A 24,101-nucleotide genomic window follows, 5' to 3' on the forward strand; every position below is an offset into this window, starting at 1 on the left:
AGCCTATATTGCAGCTACACTACAACAATGCAGTTCATAGCTTTGACATTACCTGTTATGAATATAATATATATGCCTATAGTTTTGTGGTAACGTTCACGGGTTAGAGTTAGAGCAACTCACAGCAGCAGTATGCCTACACTATTGTCATTAGTGGCGTGAACGTTACCACAAAACTATAGGCATATATATTATAGTTCATAACAGGTCATGTCAAAGCTATGAACTGCATTGTTGTAGTTTAGCTGCAATATAGGCTATATGTAACATCTAACATTTACAAAAGTCACCTGTAATAGTTACCTTATTTAGGACTAGATAGATGCTGTTTGCATGGTGGAGAGCAGCAAGGTGATGAAGGGACCTTTAAAGATAGCGCCACTGCAGCGCATATGCACTTCTTATCTCATAATTATGACTTTTTATCTCATTATTTCGACTTTCTTATCTCATAATTATGACTTTTTATCTCATTATTTCGACTTTCTTATCTCATAATTATGACTTTTTATCTCATTATTTCGACTTTCTTATCTCATAATTATGACTTTTTATCTCATTATTTCGACTTTTTTATCTCATAATTATGACTTTTTATCTCATTATTATGACTTTTTATCTCATAATTTCGACTTTCTTATCTCATAATTATGACTTTTTATCTCATAATTTCGACTTTTTTATCTCATAATTATGACTTTTCATGGGGATTTTATTTTTTTCAAGTGGCGGAAATGGGCTTCCATACGTTTGAACTGAAGTTATGAGAAAACCGTGTTTCATGGTGAGCATTGTGTTGCCATGGCAACAGCAATTGAAGAAATCTCAAAACTGTCCCGTAGATATCTTCACGACTGTTTGAGCACTTTTTGAACATTTTCATAGGAGTTATAGCGACATCGTCTTTTAGTTGAAGCCTTTTATTGTCATTATACACAGAGTATAACGAGATTCAGAGTGCAACTCTGTCCCGGTGTGCAAGAAATACAAACATAACACTAAAAAAAAACACGGCAATAGGACAGACAACATAAACAATCATACGGGGAATAAATAGTTAAAAATATTGATATAAAGTGCATTAAAAGTGTGTGTATGTGTGAGAATGGTGACGGTTCTTGCATTATGTGTGGGGGTTAAGCAGCGGTCTACGTCGGCCGCATCCTTCATCGACCGCGTAGGCTGGGTCCTCCGAAGGATGCAGCCCCTGAATTGAGACACGGCCTCTGTCTTTTAATTATTCCAGTTTAAATTCACTAGCTTTTTTTTGGTCTGCTGTAGCTTAAAGGGAATTATGTTTTTAAATGTTAAGGTTGTAGCACTAACTTAACTTGTAGCTCTTTTGTTTCTGTGCACAGTATGGGACAGTGATCTGTCGTCCATTATACTTCTCCTCCACCTGATTCCTCCTTCAGCCAGAACAAACCAGACAAGGTGTCTGCATCCCAAGCTGAGAAGCATCTTGTGGTGTTCAAGAAGGTTTGTGTAGTAGCTTATACAGATGTCAAAAGTGTTTTTGCCTCATCTGTGTATCGAACCGATTCTTGTGTAATAATATTTTACTGCAAATTTGGTTAAATAGATAATGTTACACACCTCATAAATTACCTTGTACACCTTTTTGACATACTTTTTTATATACCTTGAGTAATAAAAAAGATAATGAACCAGTAATATTTAAACCATTTTTATCTAACTTCTACTAATTTCTTTAATCCTCAGATTGGAACAAGCATCCAGGAACATGTCGATGCCATCAACAGCACCACCCAACCCTATCTTCTTGCCGTTGGAATGAAGAGTACTAATATCCATCAGTTCTTCGTCGTTCTGGATAGTAAGGTCATAGTCGACCAGTTATCTTGGGACCATGTACAATCACATGCTACACAACATGTACTGTACACCTTCATTCAGACAACTATGTACAACATAGACATTGGCAAATGTTGTCATAGTTTTGGTACTTTTTCAAGCTTCCGGAAACATTTAAACACAAAACATGCTGAGAAAATTGAGCATGATGTTCAAACTGAAGTTTTTGTAGACGGTGATGGTGTTGAAGATAATGTACAGTCACAAGATTTAGAAGAAGCCGCTAGTAGCTCTCAAGCCCTGCCAGTAACTAACACTCGTGATATGTGCTATTGCACAGCTTCAGGTTGCTGGTCTGGGCCAATCTACTTAGAATAGAATATAGAATAGAATATATCTTTATTGTCATCACACATCAGTGCAACGAAATTCAGTTGGCATCTCTCAATGCAATACATAACATAAATAAGAACACATCCATAAAAACAGTGATAAAGCAGAGATAGTAGCAATAATAATCAGGGTCATCATATGCACTTTACCAGAATGTTAGAATATATAAAGCTACAATGTTTAAATATAAATAGTTACTAATAAATATACAAATAAATAACATGGTATTTTAGGCGGCAGTCTTTGATGGGAAGTAGTGTGTTTGTATGTGTGCATGTTATAGTGCGTGTTGTGGTTGGACAGGGATGGGAGTGATGGAGGCCACAGCTCTGGGGAAGAAGCTGTTCTTCAGTCTGTTGGTGCGTGCTGTTATTGACCTGAACCCTCTGCCGGACGGCAGCGGATCGAACAGTGAGTGGCCGGGGTGTGTGATGTCTCTGATGATACTGCTGACTTTCTTCTGCAGTCGACTTTTGTAGATGTTGTGAAGGTTGGGCAGCTCAGTCCCAACGATGCGCTGAGCAGCCTTCACCACCCGCTGCAGGTCCTTCCGCTCTGCGGCTGTGCAGCTGGTGTACCACACAGTTATGCAGCTGGACAGGGTGCTTTCAATGGTCGACCGATAGAAGTTTACCAGTTGTTTTTGTGGAAGCCTGGCCTGTCTTAGTTTCCTCAGGAAAAACAGTCTCTGTTCGCTGTGCATTTTTCACCAGGTTTGAGGTGTTTGAGTTCCATGTTAATTTATTGGAGATGTTGACTCCAAGGAACCGTAGGTCTTCCACGCTCTCCACTGCTTCTCCATGGATGTGGAGGGGGAGATGGACTTCCTTGTTTGTCCTCCTGAAATCAACAATGAGCTCCTTAGTTTTGGAGGTGTTAAGGACACGGTTGTGTTCCTTACACCAGTCAGTCAGATGTTCCACCTCGAGCCTGTAGGCTGTCTCCTTATTGTCTGTAATAAGACCAACTACTGTGGTGTCGTCTGCAAATGTTACTATGGAGTAAAATAGTTGTGTGTCCTCCATGGAAGAAGTAGTACTGGAGGTACAGAGTCAAGCTAAAGATGCAGCTTTGAAATGTTTATCTTCTCAGGATACAAGTTCGAAAGCTAAGATCGAACAACGTTTTGAAAAACTTGAAAACCCTTTTTCTTCTTTAACTTCTGAATCTAAAAGAAACACGTTTTTTTAACAGAAATGGAGAACTGTTGAACCTGTCGAAAAGTACTTGTCGGATTAGAAAACAGAAGGAACAGATGTACTGGAACTTACGATCAGGTAGTTGTAACTGACACATTTTCCTATGTTCCAATTCTTGAAACATTGCAGTCTATTCTCAAAAATCCAAACCTCAGTGATATGTTTACAAAAAGCCAAACTCCCAAGGATGGTGTATATTTCGCAACCCAGTCTCATGGCATTTCGTGTTCACCAACACGATTTTTAATCTATTGATTCGTGTTCACCAACACGATTTCCCCCTTTTTTTCGTGTTGCACAGCACGATTTTAAAAGCAATGTATTTCTACTGGTAATGTGTTTCGTGCCTGCAGCACGTCTTTTTCTCCGGTCGGGTCGTGGAAGACCGGAAGCTGTGTGGTTCATAAAAACATGTTCTTACTCAATATCAAGCCACAGTTATTGCTTTTATTTTAAATTGTATAATTTCTGACTTTTGTTGCCGTCTGTGAGGAAAATAAATGGCTCAGAGCCTCAGGATACTGAAATCTGTATTTTTTAAAATCTTTTTTCCCTTCTAATTCGTTATTCTTTTCAAAATAACACACTGTTATTTACTCACCAATAACACACAATTATCCTTGCTTTTATTTATTGGTTTAATTCCATAATCTCGGGCTTTTTTGGTGTCCGTCAGGAACTGAATTTCAAAATAAAAATAACCGGAAACAGACGTAGGAGTTTAGGATGGCCAAAGACACTACACTACCCATAATCCCCAGCTATCGTTTAGGACTACAGTCCCCGTAAGGTTACGCCGAGCGTCAAACAGCTGTGTGAAATGGAATGAAACCACGCCAGACTATCCAAAACTGGAATCGAACGCCCCCCAGAACTACACACTACACTATTGTGTTTCGCACAATGTTCTATGGGACATCTCTACTGAACATTTTCGTTTTTCCCACAATTAGAAGTTGCCAGTATTAAACACATTGGTGTTATGAAATGTAAAACATATAATTAATAAATGGGTGGAAATCGCTTTTGTACATAATGCGCAGGATTAATATATACCCACATGACAGCTCATTGCTACTTTGTAATTCTACTCCACGACAATTCAGAGGTTAACCTGGTATTTTTTACTCCACTGCATTTATGCAGATTCTGATTAATGATGTGAAATATAAACAACCCTTAAAGCAGACTTTAGTTACACCTGAGTAAAATTCAGGGAAGGTCATTGTCAAGTGCCAACAATCAGGAGAGATATTTGATAGTTGGTGCTTGAGAAGACTAAACATGTATCTGCAATTGACATGAATTGAAACGAGTAATAAAGCACTTTGTCAGGCTTAATATTTATCTGTAGATAGATACCCCCAAAGCTTTTTATTTATTTAAAAGAAGACCTTAATCTGTTATTTAATGTTTAAATAAAGGTTAATTCGTTTTTCTGTTTTGCACCTCCTCCTATTAATATCTTTGTACATCCGGCACTAAACTGTTTTATTGTAGAGATCACTTATAGTATCTTCTTGATTTCTATCACAGACCTTCTACTTTCGCCCTATGAAACTATGTACTCTTAATATTTTTTTAATCAAATATAACACATAAAAACAATAATTCAATAACGTGCTTTAACCACTAGGCGGTGCACACAAGGTACACACAGCATAATAACTTTGTATTATTAGTGTAGGACACTTATGTATGTACAACATCTGAAGATGTGTAGTTTTATTCATGCTTTCACATCATTTTACAGCATATTGCTATACTATTTCAGACTCAGTATTTACATTATTATATTCAAAGAAAATCAGTAATATCTTTAAAAACTACAAGTCCTTTTATATCAGCTGTGCACCGTTAGGCTGAGGCCTGGTTCCACCTGCTCTGCTCTGTTGTGCTGCTGTAGCTGAGGCCTGGTTCCACCTGCTCTGCTCTGCTGTGATGCTGTAGCTGAGGCCTGGTTCCATCTGCTCTGCTGTGCTGCTGTAGCTGAGGCCTGGTTCCACCTGCTCTGCTCTGTTGTGCTGCTGTAGCTGAGGCCTGGTTCCACCTGCTCTGCTCTGCTCTGCTGTGCTGCTGTAGCTGAGGCCTGGTTCCACCTGCTCTGCTCTGCTGTGCTGCTGTAGCTGAGGCCTGGTTCCACCTGCTCTGCTCTGCTGTGCTGCTGTAGCTGAGGCCTGGTTCCACCTGCTCTGCTCTGCTGTGTTGCTGTAGCTGAGGCCTGGTTCCACCTGCTCTGCTCTGTTGTGCTGCTGTAGCTGAGGCCTGGTTCCACATTCTCTGCTGTGCTGCTGTAGCTGCGGCCTGGTTCCACCTGCTCTGCTGCTGTAGCTGAGGCCTGGTTCCACCTGCTCTGCTCTGTTGTGCTGCTGTAGCTGAGGCCTGGTTCCACCTTCTCTGCTCTGCTCTGCTGTGCTGCTGTAGCTGAGGCCTGGTTCCACCTTCTCTGCTGTGATGCTGTAGCTGAGGCCTGGTTCCACCTGCTCTGCTCTGCTGTGCTGCTGTAGCTGAGGCCTGGGTCCACCTGCTCTGCTCTGCTGTGCTGCTGTAGCTGAGGCCTGGTTCCACCTGCTCTGCTCTGTTGTGCTGCTGTAGCTGAGGCCTGGTTCCACCTTCTCTGCTGTGATGCTGTAGCTGAGGCCTGGTTCCACCTGCTCTGCTCTGCTGTGCTGCTGTAGCTGAGGCCTGGTTCCACCTGCTCTGCACTGCTGTTCTGCTGTAGCTGAGGCCTGGTTCCACCTTCTCTGCTGTGATGCTGTAGCTGAGGCCTGGTTCCATCTGCTCTGCTCTGCTGTGCTGCTGTAGCTGAGGCCTGGTTCCACCTGCTCTGCTCTGCTGTTGTAGGTGAGGCCTGGTTCCACCTGCTCTGCTCTGCTGCTGTAGCTGAGGCCTGGTTCCACCTGCTCTGCTCTGTTGTGCTGCTGTAGCTGAGGCCTGGTTCCACATTTTCTGCTGTGCTGCTGTAGCTGAGGCCTGGTTCCAACTGCTCTGCTCTGCTGCTGTAGCTGAGGCCTGGTTCCACCTGCTCTGCTCTGTTGTGCTGCTGTAGCTGAGGCCTGGTTCCACCTTCTCTGCTGTGATGCTGTAGCTGAGGCCTGGTTCCACCTGCTCTGCTCTGCTGTGCTGCTGTAGCTGAGGCCTGGTTCCACCTGCTCTGCACTGCTGTTCTGCTGTAGCTGAGGCCTGGTTCCACCTTCTCTGCTGTGATGCTGTAGCTGAGGCCTGGTTCCATCTGCTCTGCTCTGCTGTGCTGCTGTAGCTGAGGCCTGGTTCCACCTGCTCTGCTCTGCTGTTGTAGGTGAGGCCTGGTTCCACCTGCTCTGCTCTGCTGTGCTGCTGTAGCTGAGGCCTGGTTCCACCTGCTCTGCTCTGTTGTGCTGCTGTAGCTGAGGCCTGGTTCCACATTTTCTGCTGTGCTGCTGTAGCTGAGGCCTGGTTCCAACTGCTCTGCTGTGCTGCTGTAGCTGAGGCCTGGTTCCACCTGCTCTGCTCTGTTGTGCTGCTGTAGCTGAGGCCTGGTTCCACCTTCTCTGCTCTGCTCTGCTGTGCTGCTGTAGCTGAGGGCTGGTTCCACCTTCTCTGCTGTGATGCTGTAGCTGAGGCCTGGTTCCACCTGCTCTGCTCTGTTGTGCTGCTGTAGCTGAGGCCTGGTTCCACCTGCTCTGCTCTGCTGTGATGCTGTAGCTGAGGCCTGGTTCCATCTGCTCTGCTGTGCTGCTGTAGCTGAGGCCTGGTTCCACCTGCTCTGCTCTGTTGTGCTGCTGTAGCTGAGGCCTGGTTCCACCTGCTCTGCTCTGCTCTGCTGTGCTGCTGTAGCTGAGGCCTGGTTCCACCTGCTCTGCTCTGCTGTGCTGCTGTAGCTGAGGCCTGGTTCCACCTGCTCTGCTCTGCTGTGCTGCTGTAGCTGAGGCCTGGTTCCACCTGCTCTGCTCTGCTGTGCTGCTGTAGCTGAGGCCTGGTTCCACCTGCTCTGCTCTGTTGTGCTGCTGTAGCTGAGGCCTGGTTCCACATTCTCTGCTGTGCTGCTGTAGCTGCGGCCTGGTTCCACCTGCTCTGCTGCTATAGCTGAGGCCTGGTTCCACCTGCTCTGCTCTGTTGTGCTGCTGTAGCTGAGGCCTGGTTCCACCTTCTCTGCTCTGCTCTGCTGTGCTGCTGTAGCTGAGGCCTGGTTCCACCTTCTCTGCTGTGATGCTGTAGCTGAGGCCTGGTTCCACCTGCTCTGCTCTGCTGTGCTGCTGTAGCTGAGGCCTGGGTCCACCTGCTCTGCTCTGCTGTGCTGCTGTAGCTGAGGCCTGGTTCCACCTGCTCTGCTCTGTTGTGCTGCTGTAGCTGAGGCCTGGTTCCACCTTCTCTGCTGTGATGCTGTAGCTGAGGCCTGGTTCCACCTGCTCTGCTCTGCTGTGCTGCTGTAGCTGAGGCCTGGTTCCACCTGCTCTGCACTGCTGTTCTGCTGTAGCTGAGGCCTGGTTCCACCTTCTCTGCTGTGATGCTGTAGCTGAGGCCTGGTTCCATCTGCTCTGCTCTGCTGTGCTGCTGTAGCTGAGGCCTGGTTCCACCTGCTCTGCTGTTGTAGGTGAGGCCTGGTTCCACCTGCTCTGCTCTGCTGCTGTAGCTGAGGCCTGGTTCCACCTGCTCTGCTCTGTTGTGCTGCTGTAGCTGAGGCCTGGTTCCACATTTTCTGCTGTGCTGCTGTAGCTGAGGCCTGGTTCCAACTGCTCTGCTGTGCTGCTGTAGCTGAGGCCTGGTTCCACCTGCTCTGCTCTGTTGTGCTGCTGTAGCTGAGGCCTGGTTCCACCTTCTCTGCTGTGATGCTGTAGCTGAGGCCTGGTTCCACCTGCTCTGCTCTGCTGTGCTGCTGTAGCTGAGGCCTGGTTCCACCTGCTCTGCACTGCTGTTCTGCTGTAGCTGAGGCCTGGTTCCACCTTCTCTGCTGTGATGCTGTAGCTGAGGCCTGGTTCCATCTGCTCTGCTCTGCTGTGCTGCTGTAGCTGAGGCCTGGTTCCACCTGCTCTGCTCTGCTGTTGTAGGTGAGGCCTGGTTCCACCTGCTCTGCTCTGCTGTGCTGCTGTAGCTGAGGCCTGGTTCCACCTGCTCTGCTCTGTTGTGCTGCTGTAGCTGAGGCCTGGTTCCACATTTTCTGCTGTGCTGCTGTAGCTGAGGCCTGGTTCCAACTGCTCTGCTGTGCTGCTGTAGCTGAGGCCTGGTTCCACCTTCTCTGCTCTGCTCTGCTGTGCTGCTGTAGCTGAGGGCTGGTTCCACCTTCTCTGCTGTGATGCTGTAGCTGAGGCCTGGTTCCACCTGCTCTGCTCTGCTGTGCTGCTGTAGCTGAGGCCTGGTTCCACCTTCTCTGCTGTGATGCTGTAGCTGAGGCCTGGTTCCACCTTCTCTGCTCTGCTGTGCTGCTGTAGCTGAGGCCTGGTTCCACCTGCTCTGCTCTGCTGTGATGCTGTAGCTGAGGCCTGGTTCCACCTTCTCTGCTGTGATGCTGTAGCTGAGGCCTGGTTCCACCTTCTCTGCTCTGCTGTGCTGCTGTAGCTGAGGCCTGGTTCCACCTGCTCTGCTCTGCTGTGCTGCTGTAGCTGAGGCCTGGTTCCACCTGCTCTGCTCTGTTGTGCTGCTGTAGCTGAGGCCTGGTTCCACGTTCTCTGCTGTGCTGCTGTAGCTGAGGCCTGGTTCCACCTGCTCTGCTCTGCTGTGCTGCTGTAGCTGAGGCCTGGTTCCACCTGCTCTGCTCTGTTGTGCTGCTGTAGCTGAGGCCTGGTTCCACCTTCTCTGCTGTGATGCTGTAGCTGAGGCCTGGTTCCACCTTCTCTGCTCTGCTGTGCTGCTGTAGCTGAGGCCTGGTTCCACCTTCTCTGCTGTGATGCTGTAGCTGAGGCCTGGTTCCACCTGCTCTGCTCTGCTGTTGTAGCTGAGGCCTGGTTCCACCTTCTCTGCTCTGCTGTGCTGCTGTAGCTGAGGCCTGGTTCCACCTGCTCTGCTCTGCTCTGCTGCTGTAGCTGAGGCCTGGTTCCACCTGCTCTGCTCTGCTGTGCTGCTGTAGCTGAGGCCTGGTTCCACCTGCTCTGCTGTGATGCTGTAGCTGAGGCCTGGTTCCACCTGCTCTGCTCTGTTTTGCTGCTGTAGCTGAGGCCTGGTTCCACCTTCTCTGCTCTGCTGTGCTGCTGTAGCTGAGGCCTGGTTCCACCTGCTCTGCTCTGCTGTGCTGCTGTAGCTGAGGCCTGGTCACTGGCGGCACATATCAGACCCGCGCCGGGGGGTGGGCCACATGACCGGGCCCTTTAAACCCAATAAAGCTTGATAAAAATATCAGGAGTCCGGGGTGGTAATCTGACGCTCTTGCGTAAAAAGTTGCTCAGTCAGTAAGATTACAATTTAAAACAATGTTTGAAAGAAAAGTAACTAAAGAAAAGGTGTAATATTTAAGATTTCGTTTCTACAAAGGGTATAGAAACGAAATATATATATATAAAAATATATATATCAGAGATAATAATGATATACCATGACATAAAGTCCAACAAGGACAACGAAAACATAGCCTAATAAAATGTCTACATTTCTGACACACCATTCACCATGGACAGCCAGCAGCCACCATGAGAGCAGAGCAGTGTAAAATTGGCACGGCGGCCCATACATTCACGTACAAGTAGGCTACTGTACAAATTACATTTGAAGTGTACTCACCACTACTAGAAGGGTACTCAGCGAGCCTTGCGCTCCGCGAACTCGTCCACAATCCGCTGTATGTCCAATTTCTTGGCTCGGTCACTTTCGATGGACAGCAAGGCCAGTCCACTCAGTCTCTCCTGTCCCATCGTGCTCCTCAAATAGTTTTTGATGAGTTTTAATTTGGAGAAAGAGCGCTCGGCGGTTGCCACGGTGACAGGAAGAGTCAGAAATAAGATGAAGGCTGTCCAAACCTCACTGAATGTAGATGTTACTGCTGGGTTGTAAACAATGAGCATTTTTACCAGATCCGCGACAGATTTTAGTTTTGGTATTTGGTCCCTGAAACAGGTTCTGAAAGAAAGCAGCTGGCCAGGGAAGCTGGCGGCGATGTCCCGACTGTAGTGCTCTCTAAGCCACTGGGCAGCTTGGTGTAAATCCACGTCCTTTGCTTGCAGTAGTGTGTTGGGGTGAATTGCCTCAAACATGTTCACAGTTGCATTTAAGCTGGTGAATCTTTGGGACAGTTGCTGGATGATTATATCGAGACATGCATTGAAAACGGTCACCCGAAAGTTGCTCTCTGCGTCAGTGAGGCGGCTGTCTTCAGAAAGTTCATCAAAGTGTCTCTTAACTTTCCTGGCCCTGGTTGTTTCAAACTGTGTTTGACTTCCCCATTTAGTAGCCAGGGCATGAGTGGCGGACTTCGCCTCATCAAATTGTCCCCTATACTCCACCAAAACACTGATGGCATTTTGCAGTAGAGTAGATGCTTTGAGAATATCCGCGTCTTTTGCTTGCAGTAACTGTGAAGCACAATTTATGCTTTCCAAAATCTTGGTCTGCATGTTGCTTCTGGCATTCTTGAGTGCACTTGCTTCATTGCGCTCATCCTTTTTGTCACTGGTAAGGGATATTTTGACGAGGGCTTTTATAATGTCTCCATATCTGTGCCTTAACGCAACAAGCGCATCATGGCGAGATGACCAGCGAGTGGGACATAAGCGTTTTAATGTGATAGTTCTGCTCTCTGGCGTCATTAACTCACTGAGCAATGCCCATCGTTTTGATACTGTGACCAGTTGTAAAGCGTCTCTACAGTGTCAAAGAACTGCTTCACTCCAGGGACATTTTTAATAGAGTCGTTGAGTGCTAGGTTGAGATTATGAGCAGCGCAATGACCATAGTGAGCAAGGGGCTCCTTCTCCGCTATTCTTGCTTGCACGCCTGAATACACACCACTCATATTAGCCGCCCCATCATAGCCCTGTCCGCGACATTTAGACAGATCTAATCCGTTTTTCTCTATAGAACTAAGGATTTTGTTTTCAAGCTCTGAAGCTGATGAACCTTCAGTCACTTCAAAACCCAAAAATACTTCATTGATCTGTATATCTGTTGCAATATCCATGTCGTTCTTAACAACAGTTATGTAACGGTAAACCTGACTCAAATGGTCTATCGTTGACACATCTTGCGTTGTGTCCATGATGACGGAATAAAATGGGGCTTCGTTTATTTCATCAATGATGTCAGCTTTCACACGTTGAGATAATATGTAAATAATCTCATCTTGAATCTGGTGACTGAGGTATTTCACTGACCCTTCTGGTCGGTTGATTAGCTCTTTCAAAACAGGGTCGTAGCGAGCCAATAATTCTATTATTGACAACAAGTTGCCAGCTTTTCCCTGACCTAGAACCTCTCGATGGCCCCTGAATGCCAAGTTGCTTGAAGCTAGAGTGAGAGTTACATTAACAATGCGCTCCACGACCTGTCTCCAAAATTGGGCAGCATTACGCACATTCCTCTCCATGTCAGCATCTATTGTGCCGTTGGTTTTCCACTGCTCATATACTATGCATGCACCGAGGTGTATTTGAGTGGATTCATGCCTCTCAATTTTAGTAGAAAGATGTTTCCAGTCTTTTATTCCGTTTACCCATGCATTGTTGTAGAACGGTGCATTTCGGTTGGCAAAAAGCCAGCAAGGCTCACAGTAGCAGCAGTCCAATTTTGGGGAATAGCACATCCAGCGGTGTGGAAATTTCATCCCAACTTTAGTGGTGGAGGTGTAATATCTTTCTGAAAAGCAACGGTTATCCTTGTCTTTGGGAAATGGACCTTTGGGTTTGCATGGGCCCATTTTAAGGATATATCTTTTGATATTGGCGTCCTCAATGTTTTCAAAATAGTTTGCCCGATCAGTCGGAAAACGCTCCAGAGGATAATTGCAGGACACATCATGATCCGTGGTCTGAGTTTCACCCGTAGGAGTAGCGTGAGGAGGAGACCTGTTGCTGCTTTCATTCCCAGTGTCCAGTACTTCTTCACCTTGCGGTGCAGCAGGTAAGGAGCCGGAGGGGGAGGGGTGCGGCTGGTCAAGCGTCAGGCCTGGCTCTCCTCTAGACGAGCAGCTAGCAGCTGCTGAGTCGTCCCTATTATCACTACAGCCGAGAGACAGAAAAGGAAATAAGCTAGGCGGCCGAGCTACACGAAGCAAGTAACAACAACCATATGATATTAACATTTACCACAAACTCACACTTTCTTGTTGACAGTGTGTGTCCGTGATTGTAGCCTACCTGTTCATCTGGCTAACCCCCGCTAACGTTGTTGGCGGGCTGGGGCTCGGGAATGAAACACCGCTGGCAGTGGCAACAACTTCAGGTTCATCTCCCACAGGAGGAGGAGTAGGGCGAAAAAAGTATCCATCTAGCTTGGACAATTTGGCCTTTTGGTCCTCCTTTTTATCTTTTTCTTTGCGTTTTGTTGCTCCACTTTTGTGTTTATAGCTGCTCATGCTTAGGCAGTGCTCTGTTGAATGACAAGTGATTGATGATGACGTTGACGTTCATTTACGTATGATGTTGATGGACGGCTGTTGATGACGATTTTACCCAAAAATACATTTGGAGACAATAGAAGGGATTCACTTGCAATTTTTCATCTTTTAATGTTAAATGTGAGTGTGAAAATAGCAGCACAAGTTCAACTCATATTATAGGCTACAATGCTTTATACCTAATATGACCACGAACGTCAGTGCACTCAGTGGCACGAGGCAGCAGGGAACAGCGTGTATACTGTTGTGCTGGACTGGGAGAATGGCGGGTGTCGTGTTTCTGCTGTGCCTTTTCTTGGCTGTGCTGGACAAGGAGAAGATCGCTAGTCGTCCTGAACAATCTACTGGATTCGGGTATGTTCTGCCGCCCGCAGTGGACATCCCCTGTACAGTTTCGGAGGTTTTGCACAAACAATTGCTGGTTGCACTGTCGCGGACATTCATTTAGGAAAATGTTTGTCTTTCTCACATGCCTGCCACGATGGTCCTTCAGAATAGTTTTTTAAACTCTAATCTCACTTTCGCGAAGTTTGCTGGTGACTCTAGAACAGCTGACAATGTATGTGTGTTGATTAAGAGGAAAAGGTGCTTGGTATTTTTATTGTTGTTACTATCAGTAAATGTACAGCCAAATCCAGGTCCACCGAGCAGTATTAGTCAAATAGCTACTCCTGCTGATTGTATATCTAGATCTGGGCTAGCTTTAATTCATTTAAATGTGCGTAGTCTGTTACCTAAATTAGATTTTGTCTGTATTTGGGCGAGTTCGACTGATGCTGATGTCATTGTCTTATCAGAAACGTGGCTAGATAAATACATTTTGGCCTCTGACATTTACATAAACGGTTACAGTGTATATCGCACTGACCGGCCTAAAAAAGGTGGTGGCGTTGCCATTTATGTGAAAAATAAGTTTTGTGTAACTAATATGGTTTCCAAATCTGTTAGTAAACAGCTAGAATTTTTAGCCGTGAATATTGAGGTAACAAAGGGTCAACAGGTCATGGTGGTGGGCTGCTACAGGGCCCCTTCGGCTGTCAAGGACTCTTTATCGTCATTGGCAAAACTGTTATCGCAACTTTCCTACAAGGAAATAGTGCTGCTTGGTGATTTGAATTGGGACTGGTTAACTTCTGTGTCAGAGGATTTTAAAAACCTGTATACCTCTTTGAATTTTACCCAGATTATAGACAGTCCTACTCGCCCAAATATTAAGTCCCCAAATAAATCCTCCTTAATTGATCTAATTTTAACAAATGTTCCACATAAATACTCATCTGTGGGAGTATTTGCTAATGATGTGAGTGACCACTGTGTTGTAGCCACAATTAGGGACACTAAGGTCCAAAAGGTTAAACCACGTATCATCACAAAGAGAGACAAACAACACTTTGTGGAGCAGGGTTTTTTACATGATCTGTTTGATTTTGATTGGGGTAAAATCAATATGTGTGCTGATGTAGAAACTGCATGGTCTTATTTTTATCTTGGTTCTATGAAAATTATAGATAGACATGCACCTCTGCGTAAATTTAGAGTGAAGGGACGAAACAATCCCTAGTTTTCTGCTAAACTGTCCAGTCTCCTTCATGAGAGAAACAAGGCCTGGGCAAAGGCCAGGAGATCAGGCTCAGAGGTAGAATGGCTGCGTTTTAGGCAGCTAAGAAATAGCTTAACTTCTCATATCAAAAGTGCTAAATCAAAGTACTATTTGTCAGTTACCACAGACAACCTGAATAATCCTAGGAAATTTTGGAAAGCCATAAAATCAATTTCCACTGGTGATATCCCAAATGAGCTACCTCCGTGCCTCACCACAGCATCTGGCACTATATCAGACAGGGCTACTATGCTAAATTGCTTTAATAAGCATTTTGTGTCTTGTGGCTCTCTGTTTGATTCTGTCACTGACTGAAGTTATTGAGTCTATGTAAGTTTACTGTTCCGCTCAGATCCACCAACGTCAGCAAGATCTCACCTCTATTAAAGAGCCTGTGACACGGTTTCCCCCCATCATCCAAACCCATCAATTTGAGTAAATATTGTCCCCTTGAAAACCGTTACTGAACTGATTTTGGATATTTGTTCTTTGATAACCATTAATCTGCCCTTCAATGTTGACTATTTGCTGGATCTTCTCGCGGATTCTTCAAGTGGTTCATTGCGGGCACAGAGCTCCAGCTGCACCGTCCAGGATCCCAGTATCTGCATGTAAACCTTTATATATATACAGTCAGATGTAAACGCACGACGGCGCACACAGCAGCAAGCTCAGACAGCGATGACAGGTTAATGTTGAACGTGTCTGAGAGCTCATATGAGGCTGAAGGATCGGTTTATGTTGTATCTGTTAGAAGTTTAGGAATGAGGTGCGTCAATATGGGCGATCATATGGTCATGTAGCCAGTGGTGGAATGGGACTAAAAATCATCCCGGGACTCTCGACCGGCCCACTTCGGTACCGCTAGTAAATTGTCAACGGGGGGAGTGGGGGATGTCAGGGGCGGCGGGTGCTGTAGATAGTAAATGTAAATATGTAAATATTTGTGTCACTGCATCCTGGTAAAATATAAATATAATGTATAATGTCTGTGTCTTTGACTTTAGCGCTGCTAGCCACCTGTGCCCTGTACTACGAAGCCAGTTCAACAGACCCTGGATATGTTTGAGTAACAAACAAACTCACAACAACAAACTAACAAACGAGATCTCGCTAAGCGGTCCTACGACGCTGGTTATCAACTCGGTAAATCAAGCCAGGGTTTCTCTCTCCAGCTGAGAGCGCATTCACGTCTAAGACAAGAGTGGATCTGACTTTAATTACATTTGTCTCGAGTGTTTCGTCAACATAATGTGTTGCTTAAAATAATACTTCTGCATACAGTCTGTGTGACACTGTGAGTGTTGCACGGCCAGATGAGGCTGGAGAAGCTGACTCAGATAAGAAATATATGATATATTAGACCCTCCAGAAAAACGCGGGCTAAAATCCTTGATTATGCGGGCTAAAATCCTTGATTATGCGATCAAACATGCGGGGTTTTATGTGATTTTATGCGGTGAAATTGCGGGAAGTTGCGAAATATGCGGAAAGTTGCGAAATATGCGGAAAAAATAAATATTGGGCTGTCTTATTTATTTATTCTCTCTCACACACAACCTGCCACTAACGTTAAACCCCTTTACTATTCAATTAAACACATTCAATGTTTATTTATTGTAAAAGCAATTGGGCTATTTTAATCACAATCTCTCTCTCTCACACACACACACCCACCCACACCCACCCACACACACACACACACACACACACACACACACACACACACACACACACACACACACACACACACACACACACATACACACACACACACACACACACACACACACACACACACACACACACACACACTTCTCCGCCTCATTCTGTTTTCATTTACTCGTTCGTTATCTGACCAGCTTCAATCTTGTAGGCTACTCACTTCGTTTCTTGTAGCCCTCGAAAGGGTTTTGGAAGTTGATGCCTCGGTGAACGTGAGTTGTTTGGCTTTCTTGTCCGCAGCAGCAGAAAGCATTTTCGAATGTTTGAATGAATCAAAGTGGGTCGTCGCCGTCGATGTTCTCTTATGCTCCAACACAGTTGCACGGGGTGCAGAATAGTTTCCCCCCAGACATCGGGGTACTGCTTTGCCCGGTCTTTAGCAGAAATGTTCGTCGGTAAATAAAATGGATTAGATTTTTTCATCTTGGTGAAGAGAAACTCTCGTGTGAGCTCCACACGTTCACTCTACGGTGTTGTTTACCTTCTGTGATGCGCGAGCTGATGACGTCGCGCATCATCAAGACGAGTTCACGGCAGTTTAAACTGTATTTCCTTTATCCTGTAATATGACTTGAGAGATTTAACCTCCGCACACTGAGTTGATCTCTTTTCTATAGACGCCGGAGGCGGGCAGCGTCAGGTAAAATAAGTTATTTAGCCTTCCCAAACCTGAACCTCACGCGCCGCCTGTGGGGGATGTGCTAGTGACTTATCCGATCGGCCCACTTCGGTACCGGCCCATCGGGATTCGTCCGGGAGAAAATTCAGCAGCTCTCACTACCGATTTTTAATCCTAATGTAATCATCATCTTCACCACGATCATTTATGTTTATGTTCGCCGAATTGACATGAAAGCACTGACAAATATGAATATACTGTAGTCAACTTCATTAAAACGTTATTAACGTGCCTAATCTCAGTAATTCACCATTTCTACGCATGACAACACACTTTGTCCGTGTTTGGCTCTCGAAGCGTTCCCGCATTGACGTCACTTCCGGCTTCCCCCAAAACTTCAAAATGAGTCGAAGGAATTTCCCCGCGATGTTCGAAATGATTGATATTTAACGGAACGGTATCGTTTTTTCTTTTTTAAACTGACGGTTCGAGATTACTAGTAGCCCAATATTTCATTGCACAACAGTTGTTGGGATGCTGTCACAGGCTCTTTAAGATCTCACCTCTATTAACTCTTCCGACAGAATCCAGAGGAATCTCCTCACGGATCGAAGGTGCTAACATTCACACCTATAGCCTGACAACATTCAGAGGCAGTTCCTCATAAATGTTTAGTAGGATCTAACAGTTTCAATTCACTCAACATTCAATATACAGAAATGTAAGCAATATTTACCAAGTTTGAGAGAATCTTACCAAGGGAAAACCCAGCTCTCCAGGGAGAGAGCTTTACCGGGAGAGAGCATACCAGGGGAACCCCCCCCCCCGCCCCCCTCCTCTCTCGCGTTTGCTCCCTCTCTGCCAGTGTCTTTATCCTCAAAAACAGGATAGAAAACCTAAAGACACCTCCTCCATACCCATATTTGTGGAAACTGGGCATGGCCTCTGATGTACAGGACAGGACATGACATGACATGACATATTCTATGGCTATGACACACACACCTTTTTGGGGCCTCAGTCTTTCTCCACAAAGTCAGGAGCCCCCCTCCCTGTGTACTGCTGTGAGGTAAGAGGGAAGAAACTGTCTCTCCTCTCTTATCAGTGACACCTCATAACCCATAATAGGTCTTACACTCAACTTAACATAACACTTTGTTTATACTGTAAATATAGAAAATCATAAAATATGAAGCATTTTCATTTTGGATTATACAAGAATATAATTGATTATATTTGATTATAACTAACTTTCGTTTGAACTATTCAACCTAATATGGAGATCAACAACAGTGAGGAGATTACTCATTTCCGGATGTATGCAGCGAGAGCTGCGTCCCTAGCAACCACGTTACTATGAAAACGCAGACACCGGAAATACTGTTTTCATGCTGAGAGATGACGATAACTTGATACATGATGATTGATAAATTGACACTGGCCAATCTAAAACCTCTTTAGTAACATACTAGGGAATATATAATTCCCTAGTGAGACCTGAACAAATCTTCGTATTCTCCACAAAAAGTATTATAGTGAACCAGAAGTCGTGATTGAGGCTTGCTTGTCAACTTCCGGGTATTTCTCCACTGGTCGGCTATGTTAACAATCCTGTGTAACTGTGATGTTTTGAGGGGGGTGAAATTGTGTCATCCTGACGTCTCCCAGTCTGGACCAACGTGAAATGTTCACGTCTTGCCGTGACAACGGGTTGTATAAAACACATACAGTTACTGCAACCTGTCAGGAGAGGGCACTGTGTGTGTGTGTGTGTGTGTGTGTGTGTGTGTGTGTGTGTGTGTGTGTGTGTGTGTGTGTGTGTGTGTGTGTGTGTGTGTGTGTGTGTGTGTGTGTGTGTGTGTGTGTGTGTGTGTGTGTGTGTGTGTGTGTGTGTGTGTGTGTGTGTGTGTGTGTGTGTGTGTGTGTGATACTTATCATCCTTTCGAATGTTCTTATCCTATTCAGGCATTCCTCTCCTATCCCCTTCCTGTCTGTTTCATTTTCTCCCTTCATTTTCTCCCTTCATTTCCACCTTCCTTTCATATTCCTTTATCCTTAAGTCCTTCCGTTTCTTCCATACTCTTCGTCACTGTGTCTCCTCCCTCCCACCAGCCTCCCTCCTTCCTCTCCCCCTTGTTCTTTTATTATCTCTCCCCTCCATTAATTGTCAGTTCCCCCTTCTTCCCTCCTCTCTCTCTCTCTCTCCTAAATTGCCCCTCACACATCCCCCTCCCTTTTTAGTCCAACAATCTTTCATTTTGTTTTATTAGCTTTTTTATTTTTTATTTTGTAGTTATATATCATAGTATTCCTAGAATATTTTAAGTTTGACTGTGTTTGGTTTTTGTTACCTTTTAGGTATTTCAATACAAAATAAAACAAGTACAGTGCGTATACTGCCTTCCTCTTTCTTCTGACTCCTGCCTGATGTCAGGCTGATCAGGGGCCTCATTTATAAAGCTTTGCGTAGGATTCACGTGGGAAGGTGGCGTACGCACGTCCTACGTTTTATTTCCCTTTATAAATCACAATCAACGTGAAATGCGGCGCAGCTTTTGTGGGCTTCACGTAATGCCGATATTTGCCTATAAATAGTCAAAGAAACGCCCCGTATTAATATTCATTCAGACTGACTGCAGGAAGAAGATCGCAGGAAATGCCGACAGAACAGCAAAAAAAGACATTTCACACCGAGTCAGATTTTGGTTCTTTTGGAGAGGTGGAGACAAGTAAATCATATTGTTTGGTGGATGCAGTTTGAACCAGAGTAGCAGCATGAAGGTCGGATCGTCTCCAAAATAAATAAATAAGTGGACCGATGTTCAATAACTTATCCGTATTTATTTATTTCTCCAAGTGATGTTGTTGTGTGCACTGAGGAGTCTCAAACAGACGTTTGTTTAACCATTTTAAGATTGGCTTTAATAATTGTTTGCAAATTAATTCTTCATATCTGACATGAGAGGTAACATTATGGTATTTTGATTTTGATTTGATATACTTTATTAATCCCTGTGGCGAAATTGTTTCTCTGCATTTGACCCATCCTAGTGTTAGGAGCAGTGTGCTGCCATTTTGAACGGCGCCCGGGGAGCAGTGTGGGGAACGGTGCCTTGCTCAGGGACACCTCGGTAGCACTTGGTCTTGCCGGGACTTGAACTGGTGACCTTCCAGTTGCCAAGCCAAGTCCCAATCGACTTTGCCACCACCGCCCCCGGTATTATTTTCACGTTTCTCTCCATTCTTCCTTCTGCCAACGGTGTTGCAGTTTTTCATCACTCCTGTTTTAGTGCGTACGGATGGGTCAGAGTGTCCGTGGAGGACTACACATTTTCCCGTGAAGTTTGTTTTTTATAAATCGCAAAGATTGCTTAGAAACTGGCGTACGCCATCTTTTGAGCGTACGCCACGTTTATAAATGAGGCCCCTTGTCCGAGCTCTTTTCCACTCTCAGCGTTTCCTCCTGTGTCCAACTCTCAAAGAGTGTTTCTTTAAGTGATTTAACATCATTCTCCTTCTCCATATTCGCTATCTAGTTTTGTTTACTTCATAAAATCAAATAACTCATATTACACAAAATAAAAGGTACATTTACAATGAACAAAAACTGCGAGAAAATAAATGTTATCTATTAAATAATATAAATTAATATATAGCTCGAATAGCAGCAGCATGAAGGGGAACAGGAGAAAGTTAGGTAACAGTAGAGATGAAATTCACCAACTGTTTCCACTGCAAAACTCGTGCCTTACTAGCGTCTGGTGAGCAAAGAGAAAATGGTGTATCATGTGATGCAGCTCAACACAGCTCTTCTCCTGTGTGCAGGGAGCAGGAGCTCAAAGTGCACCAGGCCAGGAGGAGTCTGGAGGAGGCGCTGATGGCTGACGGCTTGGCTCGGGCCACCGAAAACACCCGGGAGCTGCTGGAGGGGAACAAGGCCTGAAGACAGACGGGTAAATTAACTGAGTTATTAACCTGATAACCTGTTATTCTTTTTTTTCACGAAACTGTGTCTCAGGGCTTCTTAACATTTAATAAACTATGAATGTGTCATACCCACCTAACGGGAAGAAACTCAGCTAACTGACGATATGAACCATTTTTACCGAAACAAAACACACAAGAAGCGTCTGAATGAGCCCTGAACGAAAAATGCTAACACACAGAACTCACGGTATAAATACTTTATTATTTACTACGGATCTGCACAAACAAGATATCAGCTAGCAAACTGAGATTCCACAGATTCTAGAAATATAAGTATTATCACTGTGCGATCAAAACTCGCGGCACGGGAATAAAACCCAGACAACACACGACGTAGCTTTACGGAGCAAAAACGGCAAATATATCTTACCTTTTGCTGTTTATGATCAAAAGTTGTGTTCAATGGCATTAAAATGAGAAAAACGCTGCTAAAGGTTAATCCAATGTGTCTGTGTCACTTTGAAACGATTACTGATAATCCATCATTTAATTTTTGTCAAAAACTGAGATTTCATATTAGCTGCTATTAGAGCTACAACCCAACTTCCCCTCGATTCCATTGACTCTAGCGGTTAAAAGGAGATGTCAATCATCAAAATCGACCAAGGGGGGCCAGAGATAGGTCAAATACACCCAAATGACCCCAGAAGTGTTTTTTTTTTGCTAAATCTCTCTATAAAGGTCAAATTTCACTTGATACAGGGTACTTATTATATGTTATAGTTTGGATTCCTAAAGCTTTTTGTCTACTATCCCATCATTCAAGGGTGGTTTTCACTATAAGTAACGTTTTTTTTTGGACACACAATCATTTACATTTTTTACTATGTTCAATCTGAATTTACTTTAAAATAAATAAAAAATATATTAATTCTGACTTTTCTACATCCAACTCAGAGGTTTATCATTGCTTTGAGAAAAAAGATTATTAATTTCCCCCTTTTAGAAGGGAAGATATGGTCATTTGTTCTGGGAATATCATTTTCGAGCCTGAGACCTGGAAAACAGGCTCGGGGCTTAACAGGTTAACAGGTTAAGTACGTCGTCTGCCTTAAAACAGCAGTTAATTGAACAGGAGTTGGTAGCTTCTGATAGGTCAATTAGTAGGTCTGAATTAATAGTCAGAAAAAATGTATACAGACCCGCCAATCTCAACATAAACTATTAACAAGCTCCTCAACCCATGGACAACATCTTCAACTTCTTCACCACCTCAAAGTGTGAATCCTTCTTCTCATTCCTCCAAAGCAAAATCGAAATAATACACCAGAACCTTACCTCACTGGACATAGTTGCCCAAGTCACCGGCATGAGTACCTCAACCTCCATCCTGGACCCCATGCCCTCCACCCTTTTTCAATGCCTGCTCCCCCCAAACTACTTCCTCTGATCACCACAGTCATTAACTCCTCTCTGTCCTCTGGCCTCTGGAACTCGCAGCTGTCACTCCCTTACTCAAAAAACCTGGACTCAAACCTGACTCCCTCAATAACTACCAGCCCATCTCTTGCCTCCCATTCCTGTCAAAAATCCTGGTGCAAACTGTTGCCTCCCAACTCAAAACTCACCTGGACTGCAATAACCTTCATGAACCTTTTTAATCTGGTTTCCGTACTCGCCACAGCCCAGAATCTGCCCTACTCAAGGTCACCAACGACATTCTCCTCTCTGCTGACTCTGGTTCCCTCTCAATTCTCATTCTCCTTGACCTAACAGCCGCATTTGACACTATCAATCAATCCATCATCATCACCCGCCTCCAGTCTTCCATTGGCATAACCGGCACTGCCCTCTCCTGGTTTAAATCCTATCTCCTTGACAGACATCAATTTATCTCCATCAAGAACTCAAACTCCCCCACGGCCCCCGTCAATCATGGCGTCCCTCAGGGTTCTGTACTTGGTCCCCTTCTGTTCATCATCTATCCATCCATCCATCCATCCATCCATCCATCTTCTCCCGCTTATCCGTGGTCGGGTCGCGGGGGTAGCAGTTCCAGCAGAGAGCCCCAAACTTTCTTTTCCCTGGCGACATCAACCAGCTCTGACTGGGGGATCCCAAGGCGCTCCCAGGCCAGCGAAGAGATATAATCCCTCCACCTGGTCCTAGGTCTACCCCTTGGTCTCTTCCCAGCTGGACGTGCCTGGAACACCTCCCTAGGGAGGCGCCCAGGTGGCATCCTAACTAGGTGCCCGAACCACCTCAACTGGCTTCTTTCGACGCGAAGGAGGAGCGGCTCAACTCCGAGTCCCTCCCTGATGACCGAACTTCTCACCTTATCTCTAAGGGAGACACCAGCCACCCGGCGGAGGAAACCCATCTCGGCCGCTTATATCCGCGATCTCGTTCTTTCGGTCATGACCCATCCTTCATGACCATAGGTGAGGGTAGGAACGAAAATGGCCCGGTAGACAGAGAGCTTTGCCTTCTGACTCAGCTCCCTTTTCGTCACAACGGTGCGGTAAAGCGACTGCAGTACCGCTCCCGCTGCTCCGATTCTCCGGCCCATCTCACGCTCCATTGTTCCCTCACTCGAGAACAAGACCCCGAGATACTTCAACTCCTTCACTTGGGGTAAGGACTCATTCCCTACTTGGAGTGGACAGTCCATCGGTTTCCTGCTGAGAACCATGGCCTCAGATTTGGAGGTGCTGATCCTCATCCCAGCCGCTTCACACTCGGTTGCGAACCGATCCAGTGAGTGCTGAAGGTCGCAGACCGATGAAGCCATCAGAACCACATCATCTGCAAAAAGCAGTGGTGCAATCCTTACTCCACCGAACTGCAGACCCCCCCCCCCCACGACTACGCCTCGAAATCCGATCCATGTATATTACAAACAGGATTGGTGACAAAGCGCAGCCCTGGCGGAGGCCAACCCTCACCGGAAATGGGTCCGACTTACTGCCGAGGACCCGGACACAGCTCTCGCTTTGGGAGTACAGAGATTGGATGGCCCTGAGTAGAGACCCCCTCACCCCATACTCCCGCAGCACCTCCCACAGTAACTCCCTGGGAACCCGGTCATACGCCTTCTCCAAGTCTACAAAACACATGTAGACCGGATAAGCGTACTCCCAGGCCCCCTCCAGGATCCTTGCGAGAGTAAAAAGCTGATCCGTCGTTCCACGACCAGGACGGAATCCGCATTGTTCCTCCTCAATCTGAGGTTCGACAATCGGCCTGACCCTCCTTTCAAGTACCTTGGAGTAAACTTTCCCGGGGAGGCTGAGTAGTGTGATGCCT

Source organism: Pseudochaenichthys georgianus, chromosome 12, assembly GCF_902827115.2.
Source record: "Pseudochaenichthys georgianus chromosome 12, fPseGeo1.2, whole genome shotgun sequence".
Taxonomy (NCBI): domain Eukaryota; kingdom Metazoa; phylum Chordata; class Actinopteri; order Perciformes; family Channichthyidae; genus Pseudochaenichthys; species Pseudochaenichthys georgianus.